The sequence below is a fragment of the Procambarus clarkii genome, chromosome 32 (genome assembly GCF_040958095.1).
Source record: "Procambarus clarkii isolate CNS0578487 chromosome 32, FALCON_Pclarkii_2.0, whole genome shotgun sequence".
Taxonomy (NCBI): domain Eukaryota; kingdom Metazoa; phylum Arthropoda; class Malacostraca; order Decapoda; family Cambaridae; genus Procambarus; species Procambarus clarkii.
In genome coordinates, this window is record NC_091181.1 from 27,050,783 (window position 1) to 27,072,119 (window position 21,337).

At 43.1% G+C, this 21,337-nt stretch overlaps 1 protein-coding gene across 1 annotated transcript in view; it reads right to left on the bottom strand.

Moving 5' to 3' along the window:
* LOC123759307 (uncharacterized) overlaps positions 1–20,052 on the bottom strand; it is a gene marked incomplete at its 3' end in the record, with an annotated part of 233,911 nt that extends 213,859 nt beyond the window's left edge. Inside the window, 1 exon segment of the mRNA XM_069335039.1 lies at positions 19,745–20,052.
* Positions 20,053–21,337: the final 1,285 nt, after the last annotated feature.

The window sequence follows — 21,337 nt, forward strand, 5'->3', positions numbered from 1 at the left end:
TAGCCGTCAGCGAAATATCTCTTTTATTTTCACCGGTGCGCAAGTGTAAAAACGTTGAAGAACGCTACCCTCGCCGGCGTAGCGAGGGTAGATTCAGATTCAGGGTAGATTCATCCTACAAGATTCAGCTGAATCCAAGGATGCAAATCCTTATTTACCATGTCGTGGTGTAGTGGTCCAAGGAGTTTGTTTGGGAGTATCGTAAGCATAGCTTCGAATCCTCCCCTTTGTTCATTATGACCCTTAACATTAACCGAGGATAAGAAATATGAATTTAAATTCTAAAGTGATTTACAAAATATATTGATATATCGAGCACAAACAACGCTTCCAAAGTAATAAAACACAGCACAGCTAAAAGGCTAAAGGTTTACTCAGTGTTGCTTAATTGGGATTCTCACACCGACAACGGAAAAGGTAAAATCTTGGCCAAAAAGCTACATTTTTGGGATAAAAATATCCGGATGAAACACTGGCCGCACTGGTCACCCCCGAGTCTTAGGGTGATGGGGTAGGGTATATGTATGCCTGAGGTGTCCCAAACAAGCACCTGATGCCTCAAGCAAACCGTGTCTTAAAGGAGAGACGTCTCAAATAAAGGAGGAAATTCATAAACAAAAGAGGGACGTCTCAAAGGAGGGATCTCAAGCAAAGGAGGGGGGGGGGGAATATCATAGGACACCCAGCGTCAAGCATTAGAGAAGATATACCACGGGCGCTCTACACTCCGGGTCTGACTGAACATCAGTTTACTTGGCTTACGTTATCCATTTTCCCATCATCTTCAAGCAGACCTAGAACCTGTTCACCCACCCAGACCTAGAACCTGTTCACCCACCCAGACCTAGAACCAACCTGTCCTCTTAAAAAGAACGTCGCTTTTGGCCGTTTGCTCGTAGGGGCGAATATGGACGTAATTTGAAAAAAAAAAAAAAAAAAAAAAAAAAAAAAAAAGGATTTTTTTTTCAACAACAGTACGTTAAGGGTCCTCTGATAGATTAGGTGGGCAGGAAAGTCTCAAAGTTTCAAAACGGTGCCTCTTCTAAGCTTGCCAAGTAAGCCGGACGACTCAAACAGAAAACGGAACAGTACGTCACTTTTTGAGTCGATTTCATTTCAAATTACGTCTAAATTTGAACATAGCGCGCATACGAGCCAAACGTGACGTTATTTTTAAGAGGACGGGTTGCCAGTTCACCTGACCATCCCGTGTGCCGTCCTCAGCCAAGCCCACACACACACGTCAACGGCCTCTCATACACAATTTACCTTCAACTGATAGTTTATTTACAAACTACGGACACTATTTAAAGCCAGATACTTCCTTTAGATAAGCATTTTTTTCTATGATTACACGCCAAACTTCAGTATGCTCTCTACTAAGCCTATACATTTTATTTCACGTATTATTAAATATATTATTGCATCATTTTCTTTGTTTATGACTAAGTCTTTCACGAGTTGTAGTAAGCGTCTAATTTCCGAAGTACAGCTATAACAAAGACGAGTGTGTGTAAACAACCCGTCCTCTTAAAAATAACGTCACTTTTGGCCCGTATGCGCGATATGGCTAAATTTGGACGTAATTTGAAATGAAATCGACTCGCAAAAGTGACGTTCTGTTCCGTTTTCTATTTGAGTCGTCCGGCGTACGCGCAGAGGTTATAAGACGACACTTTAAATTAACGTTTTTCATAATGTTTTGAAACTTTATAAGAATTTCCTGCCCACCTAACCTATCAGAGGACCCTTAACTTACTGTTGTTGAAAAAAAAAATCCCAAATTTATTTTCATTTTTTTTTCATTTTCAAATTACGTCCAAATTCAGCCATACGGGCAAACGGCCAAAAGCGACGTTCTTTTTAAGAGGACAGGTTGGTGTAAAAGGCAACCCATCACAGCCACATGGATTGATGAAGATCAAGCCGCCCAAGAGGTGGCACGGGCATGAATAGCCCATAAGACCACGTGGAGGGAAACATCTTACCTCACTCACTTGGTGATAACTGTTCCCAGCCAGTTTAAAGCGACCATGCTCAAGCACTTGTAGTGCTCTTTAAGGTGTAATTTGAGAATCGTCTGAATTATGAACTCTTACCTAATCTAAAGATTCTGAACAGGCCTATGGTTGATATAGGCTTATGGCGTCTTCTATTTGTAACCAGGTCCATTGAGCACTGCGCTATATGGACACGGTATAAATTAAGATGACGTAACCGGTATATATTTAATGAGCAGGGCAATTTAAATTGTTTGTTCTGTATCTGTGTAGTGCAGTTGCTCTATGTGCCTGTATCCGCACATCGTAGCACCATACGGGCCACTATCCACAATACGCCACGAATCCCTTAAATCCCACCTACACCATCGCCTTACCGTGTGCACGTTACTTTCTGTTCCTTTACTGACACCTTCTATAGTGAAATATATACCTTAGTCATGCCCAGCAACTAAGTACTGCCCAGCAACAATCGTCACTATACCCTAAGCCATCGTTACGTCGCTATTTACAACCTTACTCATCTCACGCTAGGCCGCCATCCAACGCTCTGGGCTCGCACAACCTAACCCACCAAACACACACCGAAACTACGACGTTGGTACAACGTTCGAACGAGTTTTAACACCTCCTAACCCGTTATAACAACCAATATAGCAAGTTGTAACAACGTTCTAATACGTCATAAACACGCTAAGCCAAAATGTAACAACTTTATTACAAGTTGTAACAAGCGGAAAATAGAGACAGTTTCGGTTTGTGTTTCCAGGGAAGTAGCCCTAACTCTATACTCTTAACATCACGCAATACACCGTACGACGGAAGCCTATCCTTACAACCTCACCCCACACAACCTATGGTAGTCACCCAACATCATCTTACAGCCTTAGCCTAGCCATCGTCAATCATTTTGGGGCGAAGGTACTAGTAATGTGTGTAGCCACCAGGTACGTATCTGCTTCACGAAGATGACACGTGGCGAAAAGATTAATATACAAACCACGATGTCATGTGTTAATATAATAATTTTTTTATAAATTATCCACGAGTCTTCTGATAAGTTTTCTCCAGCACTTTACATGAAATGCCTGTTATTGATAATTAATTTTAAGAATAGCGCTTCTAATTGTTACTTACATGTCGTTCAGTAGCAATTGTCTTCTACCTTTCTTGTAGAACCTATAGGTATCACATTAGCTGCTTTCAACTGCCAACCTCTTACAATGCAATCTTCTGAACGAGGAGTTAACATCAATAAGGGGATGCCTCCCAAGTACCTTTTTCAATATCTGCCTTGAGACTCCTTTTGGTCCTATTTTCTAGCTTTCGTCTTACCCAGCTCCTCCAGTTGCTTCCTAACTTCCTCGAGAGTAACTTGTGTTTTATTCATCCAGTCGATAAATTCTGACAGTTTCGAATTAGTTTAAAGACTTCTTGGTGTCCATATTGAGTAAATAGCATTTTTCTGTCATTTTATGTGTATTCACTCATGTTTAGATCGATTACCTGCACATTCACAGACACACTCTTTATATGACTGCAGAAGTTTGGATTGAACTTTTGCATGTACAGGTAACGACCTTCCAATACTTTTACACTATCGTTGGTGAAAGTACTGCTCTGCCATTATGGACACCTAAGTTCTAACCCTAGAGGAAGCATTTCAGTTTACAGTTGAAACATTATCTATCTATCTACATATACATAAACTTTTTTTCAATCTAAAAGGGGTACCACCTCTGGTGCAAGTGTAGGGACTCATAGCCTTGAAGAAAATAAGAGTACTCAGAGAAGACCTTGTGGATCTTCACTGAACACTTTGATATTTTCTTCTCCTACCACCCCTATTCATTTTGTATGTGTGTACTGTATATATATCTCACTTTATTTTAAAATTTCATTACACAAAACGGGTTACAACATTGGTTACATGCAGGGTACAAGGCTATTTGTCACAGGTTGTAGAGTTCCCCCAGCTCCTCAGATGGCGGGCAGGAACCAGAGAGACACACGCGCGCGCGCGCGCGCACACACACACACACACACACACACACACACACACACACACACACACACACTCCTTGCGGTGACCTTGCGTTGGTTTCTAGAATCAATGTCCCCGCGGCCCGGTCTCTGACCAGGCCTCCTGATTAATGGGTATCAGGTATCTTCTTTGAGGTGTTCATCAAGTTCTCTCTTGAACACTCTGTGGGGTCGGCCTGTTATGCTCCTTATGTGTAGTTGAAGCGTGTTGAACAGTCTCAGGAAGGAGTAATAAAACTGACCGTTTTCTCTCCAGAGTACCTATTGCACCTCTCCTTTTCAACAGGGATATTCTGCACATCCTGCCATGCCTTCTGGTCTCATGTGATTTATGTGTGCAGATTTGGAATCAACCCCTCCAATATTTTCCATGTGTAAATTACTGTATCATGCATTTTCTAACGCCTGCGCTCTAGAGAATGCAGATTTAAGCATTTGAATCGGTCCCAATAATTTAGATGTTTGAGTGGATTCTAGCAGTAAAGGGGCTCTGCACGTTCTCCAGGTCAGCAATTTATCCAGCTTTGAAAGGGGCCGTTAACGTGCAACAGTATTCCACTCCAGAAAGCACTAGCTTTTGAGAAGTATCAGTGGTATGACATCTCTTGTTTAAAAAGTTCTTGTTATTCAACCTGTCATTTTTATTGCAGTTGTGACGGCTACTTTATTGTGTTCTTTAAGGGTAAGATCTTCAGACATGATTACAACCAAACCTTTTACATTTTTTTCGTTCTATGGTATGATTTAACTGCGTTTTGTACGTGGTTTCCGTTTATATATTTTATTTTTTTCTGTAGCGCATGAGCTGGAACTTATTTTCATTAAATATATACCGTTTCGCACTGTTTCTGTGGCTCGCTTCCCTGCCCTACACTGGGCTCCTCTCTCACCAGCGGACCTCATTTGGGGCAATTATCAATGAGCATGAAGTATGCGGTCATATCCGCCTACGCGTGGATTCTGGCGCGGGCGGTGTACTTGACTTCTCTCCCACGGTTATGCTGCCGGACACACACACTTAACCCTACCCTGGCCACTCATCATCATACCTGTTATCGCACCCACCGCACCAACCTCTCAAACCCCACATGGGATAAACCTCACCCCACTACACTTGATACTGTTGTTGCCTCTACGGTGCAATCGTTAAAGTTTGAGAACATGCCACGTGATCCACTCACTAAGGTTACCAATCCCATGGAACACGCTCGCTCAACCTTCCCCCAACCCACACCGTTACACTGACACAGTCAACAGTAGCTTCACACATCTGAATTACTACAGCACCTGTACTTTCAAGTGGTCTACGTCCTCGACTTACAACCGCGAGGACCAGAGTTCAATCCCTGGGCGGGACAGAAACGGTTGGACACGTTTCCTTTCACCTCGTACCCCTGTTCACCTAACAGTGAAATAGGTGGCCAGGAATTAGACAATTCCTGGGACACAACCTCTTACGATGCAATCGTTTGCATTGTAAGAGGTTGTGTGCCAGGATCGATACTGGTTAGGAGTGTAATGCAAGGGTACTCTGACCACGGCACCAGCGACCTCTGGTGCTGTGGTCAGAGTACCAGCTGATGTGGAGACTCGCGGCGGTCTGGGTTCAAATCGTTAGGGGTCATAGAGTTCAAGTGATTCTATGCTTAGGGACAGATAAAGCTTTGTTCATATATATATATATATATATATATATATATATATATATATATATATATATATATATATATATATATATATATATATATATATATAACTGAAAACTCACACCCCAGAAGTGACTCGAACCCATACTCCCAGAAGCAACGCATCTGGTATGTACAAGACGCCTTAATCCACTTGACCATCACGACCGGACATAATGAGGTGATAGCCGAGGCTATTTGAACCACCCCACCGCCGGCACTCGGATAGTTATCTTGGGCATAGCATTTTACCAAATCACCTCATTCTTTGGGGCAACACGTGAGGAACACAAATGCGAACAAGCCTGAATGGTCCCCAGGACATATGCAACTGAAAACTCACACCCCAGAAGTGACTCGAACCCATACTCCCAGAAGCAACGCATCTGGTATGTACAAGACGCCTTAATCCACTTGACCATCACGACCGGACATAATGAGGTGATAGCCGAGGCTATTTGAACCACCCCACCGCCGGCACTCGGATAGTTATCTTGGGCATAGCATTTTACCAAATCACCTCATTCTTTGGGGCAACACGTGAGGGACACAAATGCGAACAAGCCTGAATGGTCCCCAGGACATATGCAACTGAAAACTCACACCCCAGAAGTGACTCGAACCCATACTCCCAGAAGCAACGCATCTGGTATGTACAAGACGCCTTAATCCACTTGACCATCACGACCGGACATAATGAGGTGATAGCCGAGGCTATTTGAACCACCCCACCGCCGGCACTCGGATAGTTATCTTGGGCATAGCATTTTACCAAATCACCTCATTCTTTGGGGCAACACGTGAGGAACACAAATGCGAACAAGCCTGAATGGTCCCCAGGACATATGCAACTGAAAACTCACACCCCAGAAGTGACTCGAACCCATACTCCCAGAAGCAACGCATCTGGTATGTACAAGACGCCTTAATCCACTTGACCATCACGACCGGACATAATGAGGTGATAGCCGAGGCTATTTGAACCACCCCACCGCCGGCACTCGGATAGTTATCTTGGGCATAGCATTTTACCAAATCACCTCATTCTTTGGGGCAACACGTGAGGAACACAAATGCGAACAAGCCTGAATGGTCCCCAGGACATATGCAACTGAAAACTCACACCCCAGAAGTGACTCGAACCCATACTCCCAGAAGCAACGCATCTGGTATGTACAAGACGCCTTAATCCACTTGACCATCACGACCGGACATAATGAGGTGATAGCCGAGGCTATTTGAACCACCCCACCGCCGGCACTCGGATAGTTATCTTGGGCATAGCATTTTACCAAATCACCTCATTCTTTGGGGCAACACGTGAGGAACACAAATGCGAACAAGCCTGAATGGTCCCCAGGACATATGCAACTGAAAACTCACACCCCAGAAGTGACTCGAACCCATACTCCCAGAAGCAACGCATCTGGTATGTACAAGACGCCTTAATCCACTTGACCATCACGACCGGACATAATGAGGTGATAGCCGAGGCTATTTGAACCACCCCACCGCCGGCACTCGGATAGTTATCTTGGGCATAGCATTTTACCAAATCACCTCATTCTTTGGGGCAACACGTGAGGAACACAAATGCGAACAAGCCTGAATGGTCCCCAGGACATATGCAACTGAAAACTCACACCCCAGAAGTGACTCGAACCCATACTCCCAGAAGCAACGCATCTGGTATGTACAAGACGCCTTAATCCACTTGACCATCACGACCGGACATAATGAGGTGATAGCCGAGGCTATTTGAACCACCCCACCGCCGGCACTCGGATAGTTATCTTGGGCATAGCATTTTACCAAATCACCTCATTCTTTGGGGCAACACGTGAGGAACACAAATGCGAACAAGCCTGAATGGTCCCCAGGACATATGCAACTGAAAACTCACACCCCAGAAGTGACTCGAACCCATACTCCCAGAAGCAACGCATCTGGTATGTACAAGACGCCTTAATCCACTTGACCATCACGACCGGACATAATGAGGTGATAGCCGAGGCTATTTGAACCACCCCACCGCCGGCACTCGGATAGTTATCTTGGGCATAGCATTTTACCAAATCACCTCATTCTTTGGGGCAACACGTGAGGAACACAAATGCGAACAAGCCTGAATGGTCCCCAGGACATATGCAACTGAAAACTCACACCCCAGAAGTGACTCGAACCCATACTCCCAGAAGCAACGCATCTGGTATGTACAAGACGCCTTAATCCACTTGACCATCACGACCGGACATAATGAGGTGATAGCCGAGGCTATTTGAACCACCCCACCGCCGGCACTCGGATAGTTATCTTGGGCATAGCATTTTACCAAATCACCTCATTCTTTGGGGCAACACGTGAGGAACACAAATGCGAACAAGCCTGAATGGTCCCCAGGACATATGCAACTGAGTATGGGTTCGAGTCACTTCTGGGGTGTGAGTTTTCAGTTGCATATGTCCTGGGGACCATTCAGGCTTGTTCGCATTTGTGTTCCTCACGTGTTGCCCCAAAGAATGAGGTGATTTGGTAAAATGCTATGCCCAAGATAACTATCCGAGTGCCGGCGGTGGGGTGGTTCAAATAGCCTCGGCTATCACCTCATTATGTCCGGTCGTGATGGTCAAGTGGATTAAGGCGTCTTGTACATACCAGATGCGTTGCTTCTGGGAGTATGGGTTCGAGTCACTTCTGGGGTGTGAGTTTTCAGTTGCATATGTCCTGGGGACCATTCAGGCTTGTTCGCATTTGTGTTCCTCACGTGTTGCCCCAAAGAATGAGGTGATTTGGTAAAATGCTATGCCCAAGATAACTATCCGAGTGCCGGCGGTGGGGTGGTTCAAATAGCCTCGGCTATCACCTCATTATGTCCGGTCGTGATGGTCAAGTGGATTAAGGCGTCTTGTACATACCAGATGCGTTGCTTCTGGGAGTATGGGTTCGAGTCACTTCTGGGGTGTGAGTTTTCAGTTGCATATGTCCTGGGGACCATTCAGGCTTGTTCGCATTTGTGTTCCTCACGTGTTGCCCCAAAGAATGAGGTGATTTGGTAAAATGCTATGCCCAAGATAACTATCCGAGTGCCGGCGGTGGGGTGGTTCAAATAGCCTCGGCTATCACCTCATTATGTCCGGTCGTGATGGTCAAGTGGATTAAGGCGTCTTGTACATACCAGATGCGTTGCTTCTGGGAGTATGGGTTCGAGTCACTTCTGGGGTGTGAGTTTTCAGTTGCATATGTCCTGGGGACCATTCAGGCTTGTTCGCATTTGTGTTCCTCACGTGTTGCCCCAAAGAATGAGGTGATTTGGTAAAATGCTATGCCCAAGATAACTATCCGAGTGCCGGCGGTGGGGTGGTTCAAATAGCCTCGGCTATCACCTCATTATGTCCGGTCGTGATGGTCAAGTGGATTAAGGCGTCTTGTACATACCAGATGCGTTGCTTCTGGGAGTATGGGTTCGAGTCACTTCTGGGGTGTGAGTTTTCAGTTGCATATGTCCTGGGGACCATTCAGGCTTGTTCGCATTTGTGTTCCTCACGTGTTGCCCCAAAGAATGAGGTGATTTGGTAAAATGCTATGCCCAAGATAACTATCCGAGTGCCGGCGGTGGGGTGGTTCAAATAGCCTCGGCTATCACCTCATTATGTCCGGTCGTGATGGTCAAGTGGATTAAGGCGTCTTGTACATACCAGATGCGTTGCTTCTGGGAGTATGGGTTCGAGTCACTTCTGGGGTGTGAGTTTTCAGTTGCATATGTCCTGGGGACCATTCAGGCTTGTTCGCATTTGTGTTCCTCACGTGTTGCCCCAAAGAATGAGGTGATTTGGTAAAATGCTATGCCCAAGATAACTATCCGAGTGCCGGCGGTGGGGTGGTTCAAATAGCCTCGGCTATCACCTCATTATGTCCGGTCGTGATGGTCAAGTGGATTAAGGCGTCTTGTACATACCAGATGCGTTGCTTCTGGGAGTATGGGTTCGAGTCACTTCTGGGGTGTGAGTTTTCAGTTGCATATGTCCTGGGGACCATTCAGGCTTGTTCGCATATATATATATATATATATATATATATATATATATATATATATATATTAACTGCAATGACCTCTTCGAAGCTAGGTGGCAGCCCAGTACACTGACCACTAAACACTCGATAATGAAAAGTGCTGGATAGTTATTACTCCTTATGCCTCTAACATCTGTCCACTACCGGCCACGGAATCATTACAGGGTGCATAATAAATGACCACAATCAATCATGCACCCGACTCCCCACTACACACTTGGAGCCATTGTTAGTTCATCGATTCTTTGAGCATGCTGGGATCGATTAAATAACTGCGGCCTCTCTCTCCCTCCACGAGTGTAGCGGGGTGTTGGATGCACGCGGAGTATTAATCATCAGCACTTTTCACTACCAATGGTTGAGTGGTCAGAGTACTTATTGAGCACTCACCCTGGCGGCCTACGTTTGACAAATAGGCAGAATGGCGTATTTGCAGAATCGAGCTATTAGCTCTTGGACCCCGTCTTTCTAACCAATTTATTTTTCCTCTATTATGTCTACTACATATATTTCTCTCTAACACACACACACATCCCCAGGTGGCAGCCCGTAGCAGTTGTCTAACTCCCATGTACAGTACTTATTTACTGCTAGGTGAACAGGCACATCAGGGTGAAAGGAACTCTGCCCATTTCTTTCCGCCTTCGCCGGGAGTCGAACCCAGGCCATTAAGCCTACGACCCTCCAGCGCAAATACACCTATTTGTGCTTGCAGGATCGCGCATTGACCCTTGGATCCTATCTTTCTAGCCACCGGTTGTTTATAGCTATGACTCTTGTCCCATTTCCCTACCATATCTAGTTTTAAAATTATGAATAGAGTTTGCTTCCACTACCTGCTCTTTAAGTGCATTACACATTTTCCACAACTCTCACGCTAAAAGAAAACTTCCTAACATCCCTGTGACTTTAATTTTCCAGTTTCCACCCATGTCCCCTCGTTCTGTTAGCATCCAGTGTGAACATTTCGTTTATTTCCACTATGTCAATCCCCCCTGAGTATTTTATGTTTCTATCATTCCCCCTCCCCTCTTCCTTCTGTTTTCTAGTATCGTAAGGTTCAGTTCCTTCAGGCGCTCTTCATATCCCATCCCTCGTAACTCTGGGACGAGCCTCGTCGCACACTTCTGAACCTTTTCAAGTTTCCTTATGTGTTTCTTCAGGTGGGGGGCTCCATGATGGGGAGGCATACTCTAAGACTGGTCTCACGTCCATTTGTCAACCACACTGACACTAAAAATGTTCTTTCTAATATCTCTGTGGCTCATTTGGGCACTCAATTTCCACCTGTGTTCCCTAGTGCGTGTGTCCCTTGGGTTAAATAGCATGTCCTTATCTACCCTATCAATTCCTTTGAGAATCTTGTATGTGGTGATCATGTCCCCCTCATTCTTCTGTCTTCCAGCGATGTGAGGTTAAACTCCCGTAGTCTCTCCTCGTAACTCATACCTCTCAGCTTGGGTACTAGTCTGGTGGCAAGCCTTTGTACCTTCTCCAATTTAGTCTTATGCTTGACTAGATTATGGACTCCATGCTGGAGCTGCATACTCCAGAATTGGTCTGACATACGTGGCATACAAAGTTCTGAATGATTCCTTACACACACGTTTCTAAATGCCGTTCTTATGTTGGCCAACCGGGCATATGCCGCTGATGTTATCCTCTTGATATGGGTTTCAGGGGACAGGTCTGGTGTGATATCAACCCCCAAGTCTTTCTCTCTTCATCACCTTGCATGGTATACAAGTTAAGGATACTGGCCTGTAGTTCAGTACCTCTTGTCTGTCACCCTTTTTGTATATTGGGACCACATTAGCCGTCTTCCATATTTCTGGTAGGTCTCCCGTCTCCAGTGACCTACTATACACTATGGAGAGTGGCAAGCAAAGTGCCTCTGCACACTCTTTCAATACCCATGGTGAAATCCCGTCTGGACCAACAGCCTTTCTCATATCCAGATCCAACAGGTGTCTCTTGACCTCATCACTCGTAATTTCGAACCCTTCCAAGGCCGCCTGGTTTACTGCCCCCTCTCTTAGCTCAGTGACCTCACCTTGTTTTATTGTGAAGACCTCTTGGAACCTCTTGTGGGTGATTGTGTGTGCGCGCACGTGCGTGCGTGTGTGTATTCACCTAGTTGTGCTTACGGGGGTTGAGCTCTGCTCTTTCGGCCCGCCTCTCAACTGTCAATCAACTATTTCTAACTACTACTAATTCCCCCCCCCCCCCACATCACACACAAACCCCAGGAAGCAGCCCGTGACAGCTGACTAACTCCCAGGTACCGATTTACTGCTAGGTAACAGGGGCATAGGGTGGAAAAAACTCTGCCCAATGTTTCTCTCCGGCGCCCGGGATCGAACCCGGGACCACAGGATCACATGTCCAGCGTGCTGTCCACTCGGCCCCCCGGCCTGTGTGTGTGTGTGTGTGTGTGTGTGTGTGTGTGTGTGTGTGTGTGTGTGTGTGTGTGTGTGTGTGTACACACTGTTGTGATTGCAGGATCGAGCTGTTAGCTCTTGGACCTCGTCTTTCTAACCGTCGGTTGTCTATTGTCACTCTACCACATATATTTCTCTCTAAGACACATCCCCAGGGTGCTGCCCGTAGAAGCTGTCTAACTCCCAGGAACCTATTTACTGGAATACGATCCCAGAGCGCTGTCAATAAATTTTGCAAGACGCTAAGAGATGAGTTTCGTTGATTCTGTCAGCATTTTCGGAGGCTGAGTGGGAGTGAATACCAGTTCAATGAACCTACCAAATATGTAACCAAAGAGGATTAGGTGAAGTTAGGTGTTATCCAGTTGATCTTGGCTTAGGTGTGGTATGAGTTGAATATTCTGTCTTGGGCTTGAGGACAATAGGATGTGCATAAGTATATTCTGACTGTTGGCTGGATGAATTTTTGAAAATAGTGTTTCGTCGGTGTCTACTGTCGTTCTATCCGTCGATTATCTCCGTATTTGCTAGTCAGGATATCTGGTGATGGTCTGGTTGTGTGGAGAAATATTGAGATCATTGGGGCTGTTCCCAAGTGGGCTGGTAAAAGCATAGACATTTGTCTTTTTCAAGGAGTCTCGTTTGGTGTAGTTTTTTAACAGGAACTTTTTGAGGTTATCTTGAGATGATTTCGGGGCTTTAGTGTCCCCGCGGCCCGGTCCTCGACCAGGCCTCCACCCCCAGGAAGCAGCCCGTGACAGCTGACTAACTCCCAGGTACCTATTTACTGCTAGGTAACAGGGGCATTCAGGGTGAACGAAACTTTGCCCATTTGTTTCTATTGAACTAATTTTCAATGGTTCACAAAACGGAGGAAAGAGTCCTAAAAGACATCACTAACAGAAACGTGACCCCCACCGACCCTAACCAGAACAGACAGTTCACCATTTACTACAAGACCAAGAAGATCGCCGGTCCTCAGTGCTAACAAGTAGTAAGTTATTAATTTTAATCAGTGCTGCATAGTCATCCTGGCTTTACCTTGAGCTTACTTTTGAAAACTTGTGATTTAGGCACGCCATCCTAGGCTACCAATGCCAAGGACAGGAAACCTGTTAGGCTTATCGATGTTTCCTTAGTCAACAACTGATAATTAACAATGATGCGACCCACAACAATCGACTAACTGCCGGGTGCCTATTTACTGCAAGGTGAACAGGATCATCAGGTATAAGGAGCGTGCCTAAACGCCTCGCTCTGTCCGAGAATTGTCAATCGGTTGAGTCTACTACGCAAACCACTACCCCACACGCAGGGGATGAGTCACAATAACGTGGCTGAAGTATAATGACCAGACCACACACTAGAATGTGAAGGGACGACGACGTTTCGGTCTGTCCTGGACCATTCTCAAGTTCACATTCTAGTGTGTGGTCTGGTCACTACCCCACACGTCAGCTTATACGTATCAGCTTCCTGTGTCCCAGTACTTTAAGGATCGTCCCATCCCAAATCCGTATCCTGACCCCTGCCAAGTGCTATATAGTTGCAATGACATATTTACCAGAATCTACCAATTAGTAAATACGATTAGTAAAAATTTAAGCATCGTAACTGACGTTTTCTTTCCATCATCTTCAATAATTTAGAAAGGTTGCTTGGGTTCGTATGTTTATGGTTAGGCAAAACAGTTTCATTTTTTACGGAGTGGCAAATAGAAAAAACAGGCTGCTCGCATGGTCTTGTATTTAACCGACTTCTATAATTTTGCCCCAAACGCTAGGTACTAAATTTTGTCTCGACGACTTCCTGTTGATTTGTCCTCAATGGTCGTTTCTAGCCTCGTCTTCATTAACGGCCTCGTACAGACTTTTATTTATTGACTTCAAAAAGACCTGCTATAATTTAGTGTTTCATCCTTCTGAAGTGTAGTTTTGTCCTTAGCCTTCCAATTTTACACTTAACAAGCCTCTCACAACCTAATAATTAAAATGAAATGAAATTAAAAAAACCTTGTGTTTGACAGCATCCTAGTTCAGCATAAATCTTCCATAATTTTTACCATCTTCCCATTGCAAAGTACCGAACACTTTAGTCGGTATCTTGTAGGTGCTACAGCCTACAATAATAGAAGAATTTAATTTTATTGAAAAACCTACAGCTTAATCGGCCTTGTATGTAACAGCCTCTACCTGTTGTTGATTCCGGGGATTAAGGTCCCCGTAGCCTGGTCTCTGACCGGCCTCCTGGTTGGTGGTGTGGTCCACCAGGATGTTGGACGCGGGTGCTCGCTGCCTGACCTATGAATCACAGTCTGGTTGATCAAGTATCCTTTGGAGGCATTTATCAAGTTCTCTCTTGAATACCGTGAGACGTTGGCCTCTTATGTATAGAGGAAGTGTTGAAAAGTCTTGGGGACTTGACGTTGATAAGACCTCTCCCAGGGTACCTATTGCACCTCTGCTTTTAAACGGGGTTATTTTGCACATCCTGCCAGGCCTCCTGGTTTGATGTGAAGTTATTTCCGTGTGCAGATTTGGAACCAGTTCTTCTAATATTTTCCAAGTGTATATTATTCTCTCGCCTGCGCTCCAGGGAATACAGGTTTAAAACTTCTAAGCAGAAATTCGGGCAGAAAAGACCTTTGCACGTTTTATAGGTCAGCAGTTTCTCCAGCTTTGAATGGAGCTGTTAGTGTGGAAACAATATTCCATTTTAGAGAGCACTAGTGTCTTAAAAATTATCAATATTGGTATGGCATCTCTTGTTTGAAAGGTTCATATAACATCAACCATTCATTTTTCTTGCAATTGAGACAACTACTTTATTGTGTTCTTTATTGTGCATCCAAAATTATTATTCCCATTTTTTTTATATTGGTTTTTCTTTCAATACTAGGTTTGACTGCATTTCTATTAAACAGCCAGCCATAGCATTTAGTAAAGACTTACACTGCCTAGTACTTACAGCCTCCAATAAACAAGTGCTTGGCAACATTGTGTGTAACCTTATACTAAACAGCTGTCTCTCTAGTTTATTAATTCACAGTCTTTAGCAGCCTAACTTCTGTGCCTCTCATACTTGACAGCGCCAGGAGGTCTCCCACAGTTTCCACAAAACACTCCACCAATGTGTCTGGCAGACCCCAGCATCCTGGCCTGCCTCCAACATTCCGCTGACCGTTGTGCCTCAAATTCTGGAGCACTGTTAACGGGAGCTGATAGGCTACTGATTGTGGTTGCTGTAGCCTAACCAACATGTACTTTTTGTCGAATGCGCCAAAACCTCTGCAATGAAGAAAAAATAAAGCAACTACCGTAATAATCGTAATGTAGAAACACTGCCGACGGTACAGCGCAACGGAAATTGATCAATAAACACAATTCGTACTTTGTTTAGTAAAGCTGTTATTGAAGCTTCTGGTATCAATACTATCGCTGTCACCGCTTTGATATAAATAACTGTTCAATAAACTGAACACTAACAGAAATTCTGATTTGATTAAGTTTTAGGTCTAGACGAGCGTGTATGCAGTAAACAAAGGTAACCGCCTGCCCCACTCGCCTCTTCCCCATCCTCCCCCCCCCCCCCCTCCGGACAGGGAAGTAGTCTTATTAATGGCTGTGGTTGGGGGGGTGCGGGGAGATGTATGCTATTATCCCTCCCCAGCACGCTATACTGCACCCCGAAGCTCCCTAACTCGTGCAGAACTCCCTCGGCGTACCGCTCAATACCTTAACTATGCAATTAATTTGTCATGATTATAATCCGTGCCAGCTATTAAATTTTACGGGCGACTTTATTTCCTCCCTCAAACTATATAGAAAGTTTTGTGAATATTATACAATACAATTTTAAGCGTTCGTATACTGTATCAATTCCACGCTTGCATTTGTGAACTCTAGTTAACGCGGCTAAAAATAACCTTGATCACGTCATGCATGTTTAAGGTTCCCTGTGGAAACGTGAGAGTGCGTGTATTCAGAGCTTCATCTCTCGAAGTATTATAAATAATTCGCCATTACCCAAATCAATAAATCAACAACAGAAGACTTATTATATTGGTATGCGGTGGGTAAAGTGAAATAACCATAAAAGGTTAATGCTAACAAAAGGCAGATGATAGAAAAGCGAGGCGACCTTCATGGGTGCTGAAGTGGCGCCGCTCTGTCACTATGCTGTCATCCTTGTTCCAGGAACCAGGTAACTGGTATAAGGTGGTGGTACACCAGCTGTCCTTTGTCAGCATCCAAACATGACACTCATTACTTGGAGGATTACTCATTTTCGGTTACTAAAACTCATTAAACATCTGCGTAGTGAACACACAGCTGTAGCATCCAAACCTGGAAATGACATTAAGTTGGTTCATACGAAACCTTTTTAAATTCCCACAACGATTAGTATACATTAGTACTTACACCCATTGAAAAAGATATGTTTATAATTGAACAAGTGAACTTCAACGGCTAGTACATCCAGATTTGAATAGCTTCCCAATTAATAGAAATTAAAATACATTACCAATGCTTTACTTTCGCCTATTTGTGCGCCTAGTAACACAAAGGAGAAATACCGTAACCAGACTGTGTTGGTAAACTTAAGTATGCTGCAGACAAATCCCTCCGACATGACCTCCATAACAAACATTTGTGGAAAATTCCACCATACCAATAAGGTATGTTATTGCTCATTGGCTATAAGTTATAAGGTATGTTATAAGGCTCATTAACCATACCAATAACAAAAACTATCTCTGATGGCACATGCAAAGTCCTTATACTTGTATGACAATTGTTTTAAAAATAGCACAACAAAATCTAACAAAATTTAATCAAAACCGTGTAATCTAAATGGTTCAGATAAGAGTAAGCCATGGTAGGTCGAGTAGCATCATTTGGTCTGAGATTTAATGGTTATCCCTGAAGGATGCGAACAATTCAGAGCAATCACTGGCCCTTTTCTGTCAACAAGGTGGAAGCATAGTGCTCCTTACTTCTCAGAAGTTTGTGGTTCAATTCCAACTCAAAAGGCATTACAGTTTATTCATTTTAGTTATATTGCATAAAGAGGTTTGTAGGTAAATGGTTACATTAAGCTTAAGTCTGTCTTCTCAAAGCCATAAGATAGAAATAGTAAACTGGTCACTTTGAACACATCGAATCGTGTCGAATGTTAGAACTTTGTATTTGAAGTTCATGCTCAACAACTATTTTTTAAAGATTGTATAAGAAATTAGTTATGAGTCTATTGACAAAAATAATTATTAAAGTAAGTGTCATTTTGTTCTGACTATTCAATTTGCCTTCAGTCAACATACACAAAGTGTGGCAAATATAACTTCAAGTGTTGTGAACTGCCAAAGGAATTGCTAATTGTTTATGTCAATCACTGTGCACAAGGGGAAAAAATAACTGAAAATAAGGCCAGCACCCACTAGAGCTGCCAATGCATTTTCCTTAATATTCCATTTCCTAATATTCATCAGAAAATCTGTTCTTGCAGATTATATCCCAAAATAGGTTTACTTATTTATATTATTAATAGATTATAGATTCAATATTTACAGTTGTTGATGTTTAAGATTCAGCTACTGGGAACAAAACGTTCCAAGTAACACGGGCTATGGTGAGTCCGTAGTGGACTTACCTGGCACAGGAGCGGGGCTGTAACTTGATTTACAGTTGTTATAGATTCAGCTACTCGGAACACATTCCAAGTAGCACGGGCTATGGTGAGCCCGTAACTTACCTGGCACAGGAACGGGGCAAGTAGCACGGGTTATGGTGAACCCGTAGTGGACTTACCTGGCACAGGAGGGTGTCGAGTGTGTCGGTGGATGATGATTTACAGTTCAGTGGGTGTGGATATATAGGCAGGAAAGAGGTGAGGTGAGGTACAATGACCATGTAATGAGATAATGGGATATTATAAGGTATTAGTGAGAAATGTGTATCGATGATCCTACTCAACTCGCCCTTTAACTGATCAGTCAAAAATGAATCTAAATTATACAAACCAATGATAATATTAAAATTACATGATTTCGTAATCTGTATTAAAGCAGATTCAATAATGTTCCTATTGAAAATGATTTTACAATTCGTTATTGAAGAAGACATCTCACAATCAAATTGGTGAGAACTTTCTGACAAATGAACAAACAAATCATTAGACAATTGGCCGTGTCTTACAGAATATTTATGTTGCGAATTTCTAAATTTCAAATCTTTGGATGTTTGTTCTACATAGAACCTATTACAGTATTTACAAGGTAATTTGTAAATGACAATTATCACTACGAGGACTGTTTCCAACTAATAGTTTTCAAACAGTATTTTCGTAATTAAACAATACATGTACAGTCTATCAAAGTGTTTCAAGGCCTTGAAAATATTTTCGAACCCAGAAAATTATGGTAAACAACATTTTTTTTGGCGATTTTTTTCACTGCATAAATTATTACAATATGTACTACGCGCTTTGCTACAGCAAACTTCCAAAAAACTTAAGTGGATAACAAAGCTTGAGACCAATAGAATCAATATTCTTAAACTCTTCGTCCAAGAGGGCCAGATTCACGAAAGCACTTACGCAAGTACTTACGAACGTGTACATCTTTTCTCAATCTTTGGCGGCTTTGTTCCCAATTATTAAACAGTTAATGAGCTCCGAAACCACAGGAGGCTGTTTATAACAATAACAACAGTTGATTGGGAAGTTTTCATGCTTGTAAACTGTTTAATAAATGTAACCAAAGCCGTCAAAGATTGAGAAAAGATGTACACGTTCGTAAGTGCTTGCGTAAATGCTTTCGTGAATATGGCCGCTGGACTAACAACCCGAAGAGCTTTAAGATACATGGAGAAAAATATTTTTTCCTCTATGACCACAACACGTTGCCGACAAATTACAAGCTTAAAATGCCCTTGCTGTATAGTGCATCAATCACTCTTAGCCAATATGAACAAAGGAACATTTTGCGAGGACCAAGCTTTGCAATTGCCAATTATGGCAGATGATCAGAGCACAAAACATTACTAAACAGAATATTAAAATGTTCATGTGATACGTCAATTCAGCCTATATTCAAACAATTCTTACCTAGGCCTACCAGTCAAAATTACATACTCTTGCAAATGGTGTATTTCATTCTATGTCATTTTCATATTCGTAAACCGCGTTTCCTATACAAAAGTCAAGGCTTATAAAACGAGGGCTCTATTTTCAGGCCTATCTAGAAACGTAGTACTGTATATTTATTTCAGCAAAATAGTGTAAAAAGGAAATTTAAGCAATCGTGTGTATATTTTGTTTGTTTTCCCCCCTTGTTTTTAAGTTTAGCTCATTTATTATGCACCCCATACCCATCTTGTGGGCGGTAGTGGAAAGAGTTACAGAGGCACATAATAGGCTCAGGGACTGAACCTTGTGTTGTGACATGTGCCAAATTTGTGTAATAAGGCGGAGGGGAGTGAAGCAGGCCTACGTGACCGGTGCTTACCTTGGTGTGACTGCTGCAACAGTGGCTGGGCCGCTTGCCAACCTCTGAGACTGCAACAAGGGCTTCAAGGGTCGTTGCTGAGTGAATATCCCTAATATACACCACCCTCTTCCTCCCTCCCTGCGCACGTGGGCACAGACACTCAGAGGACATATAAATGCTCACACTGTGTATCACCAAGGAAACAACAACGAGGGATAAACGGTGCGGGAGGGAGGGTTGAGGGAATTATTGCACCGTGGAAGGCAAGGAGCTTTAAGAGCCACACGCCGACAACCTCCTCCGGCCACACTACAACAAAGACTCTGGCTCACCTCAGTCCCCACTCCCTCAGCTGCTGGCACCACTGCTTCGATCCCCAGGCCACCACACGCCACACTCGCGGGTCCCACGCACTCACATGCACGCACGCACACACAAACCCATATAAAAACAAACATGCACATAAAAACAGAAAAGACACACATACACATATATATAATTATATATTATATAATTACCATAGCACCAAAGGCTTAGCTTTGACTCTTTTGGCTTACCAAAGAGCCTAAACTCAAGCACAACCAGGTGAAAAGACACCTAGGTGTTTACTAGGTAAGTACACCTCTACTTATTTTAAGACCGCAATTAAACACCTATACTATATTTACATAAATTCTATGTAGTTTTCATAACACTCTTTCAAAACAATTTTTTTTATTAGGCTGTAATTTGGAGTTTCTTTAGGTTAGCTTGATTTTATTAATCGTGTCGTGATGTATATTAAAGAATGAAATCCCATCCCTGGGGAACATGAAACTTGTCATGCTAATAGAGGTTTAATTCATTAGCCCAAAACTCTCCATTTCTTAGGAGTCCAACCAAGAATAACCGACAAACTAGATACCTAATCACTTCTAGGTGAGCAGAGATATCAGATGTTAGGAAACATGTTCAAGTGTCCCGCTTTGCTCGGGAACCGAACAAGGGGGCCCAAACAGTTGTGAGCCGATTTCACTATTCACTACGCTATTGATCACCTTTTGACAAACTGCTTATCTCCGGCACTACTCAGTACAATCCTGGCGCTGCATAATTCAAACACAATATGACTTGTATTTCTGAACCAGCCATATCAGAAATGCTCAATAACAATTTCGAAAATTACTATTATTATTGTTATTGATACAATACGTTAATGCGATTTCTTTATGCAGTATTATTATTATTATTATTATTCCAATTCAATGTAGCCTTGCTTACAACTTGAGGAAATAAAACAAGATATCGCATTAGAGACCTTTTGGATATGTTCATATAATCTCTTAGTTCCAGGCACGAGCTGGAAGTCAGCTGACCATGGAATTAGCATAAATACTTTCCCCTTGTGTTTTTCCTGATCCATCCTCCAAAATATTAGTACACGTAGTGACAGACTCATTAAAGATTGCCTATATGAGGCTACGATACAGCAGGCTCTGGTTTTCATTTATTATTCTCGTTGCTTTGCTATATGGGAGGCCAATATTGACCACTTTGGCCAGGAGACAGTTTTAGACCAACCCACCGTAAACAGATTCATAAATAGTACAATAAGTTGAATATTAACTTATT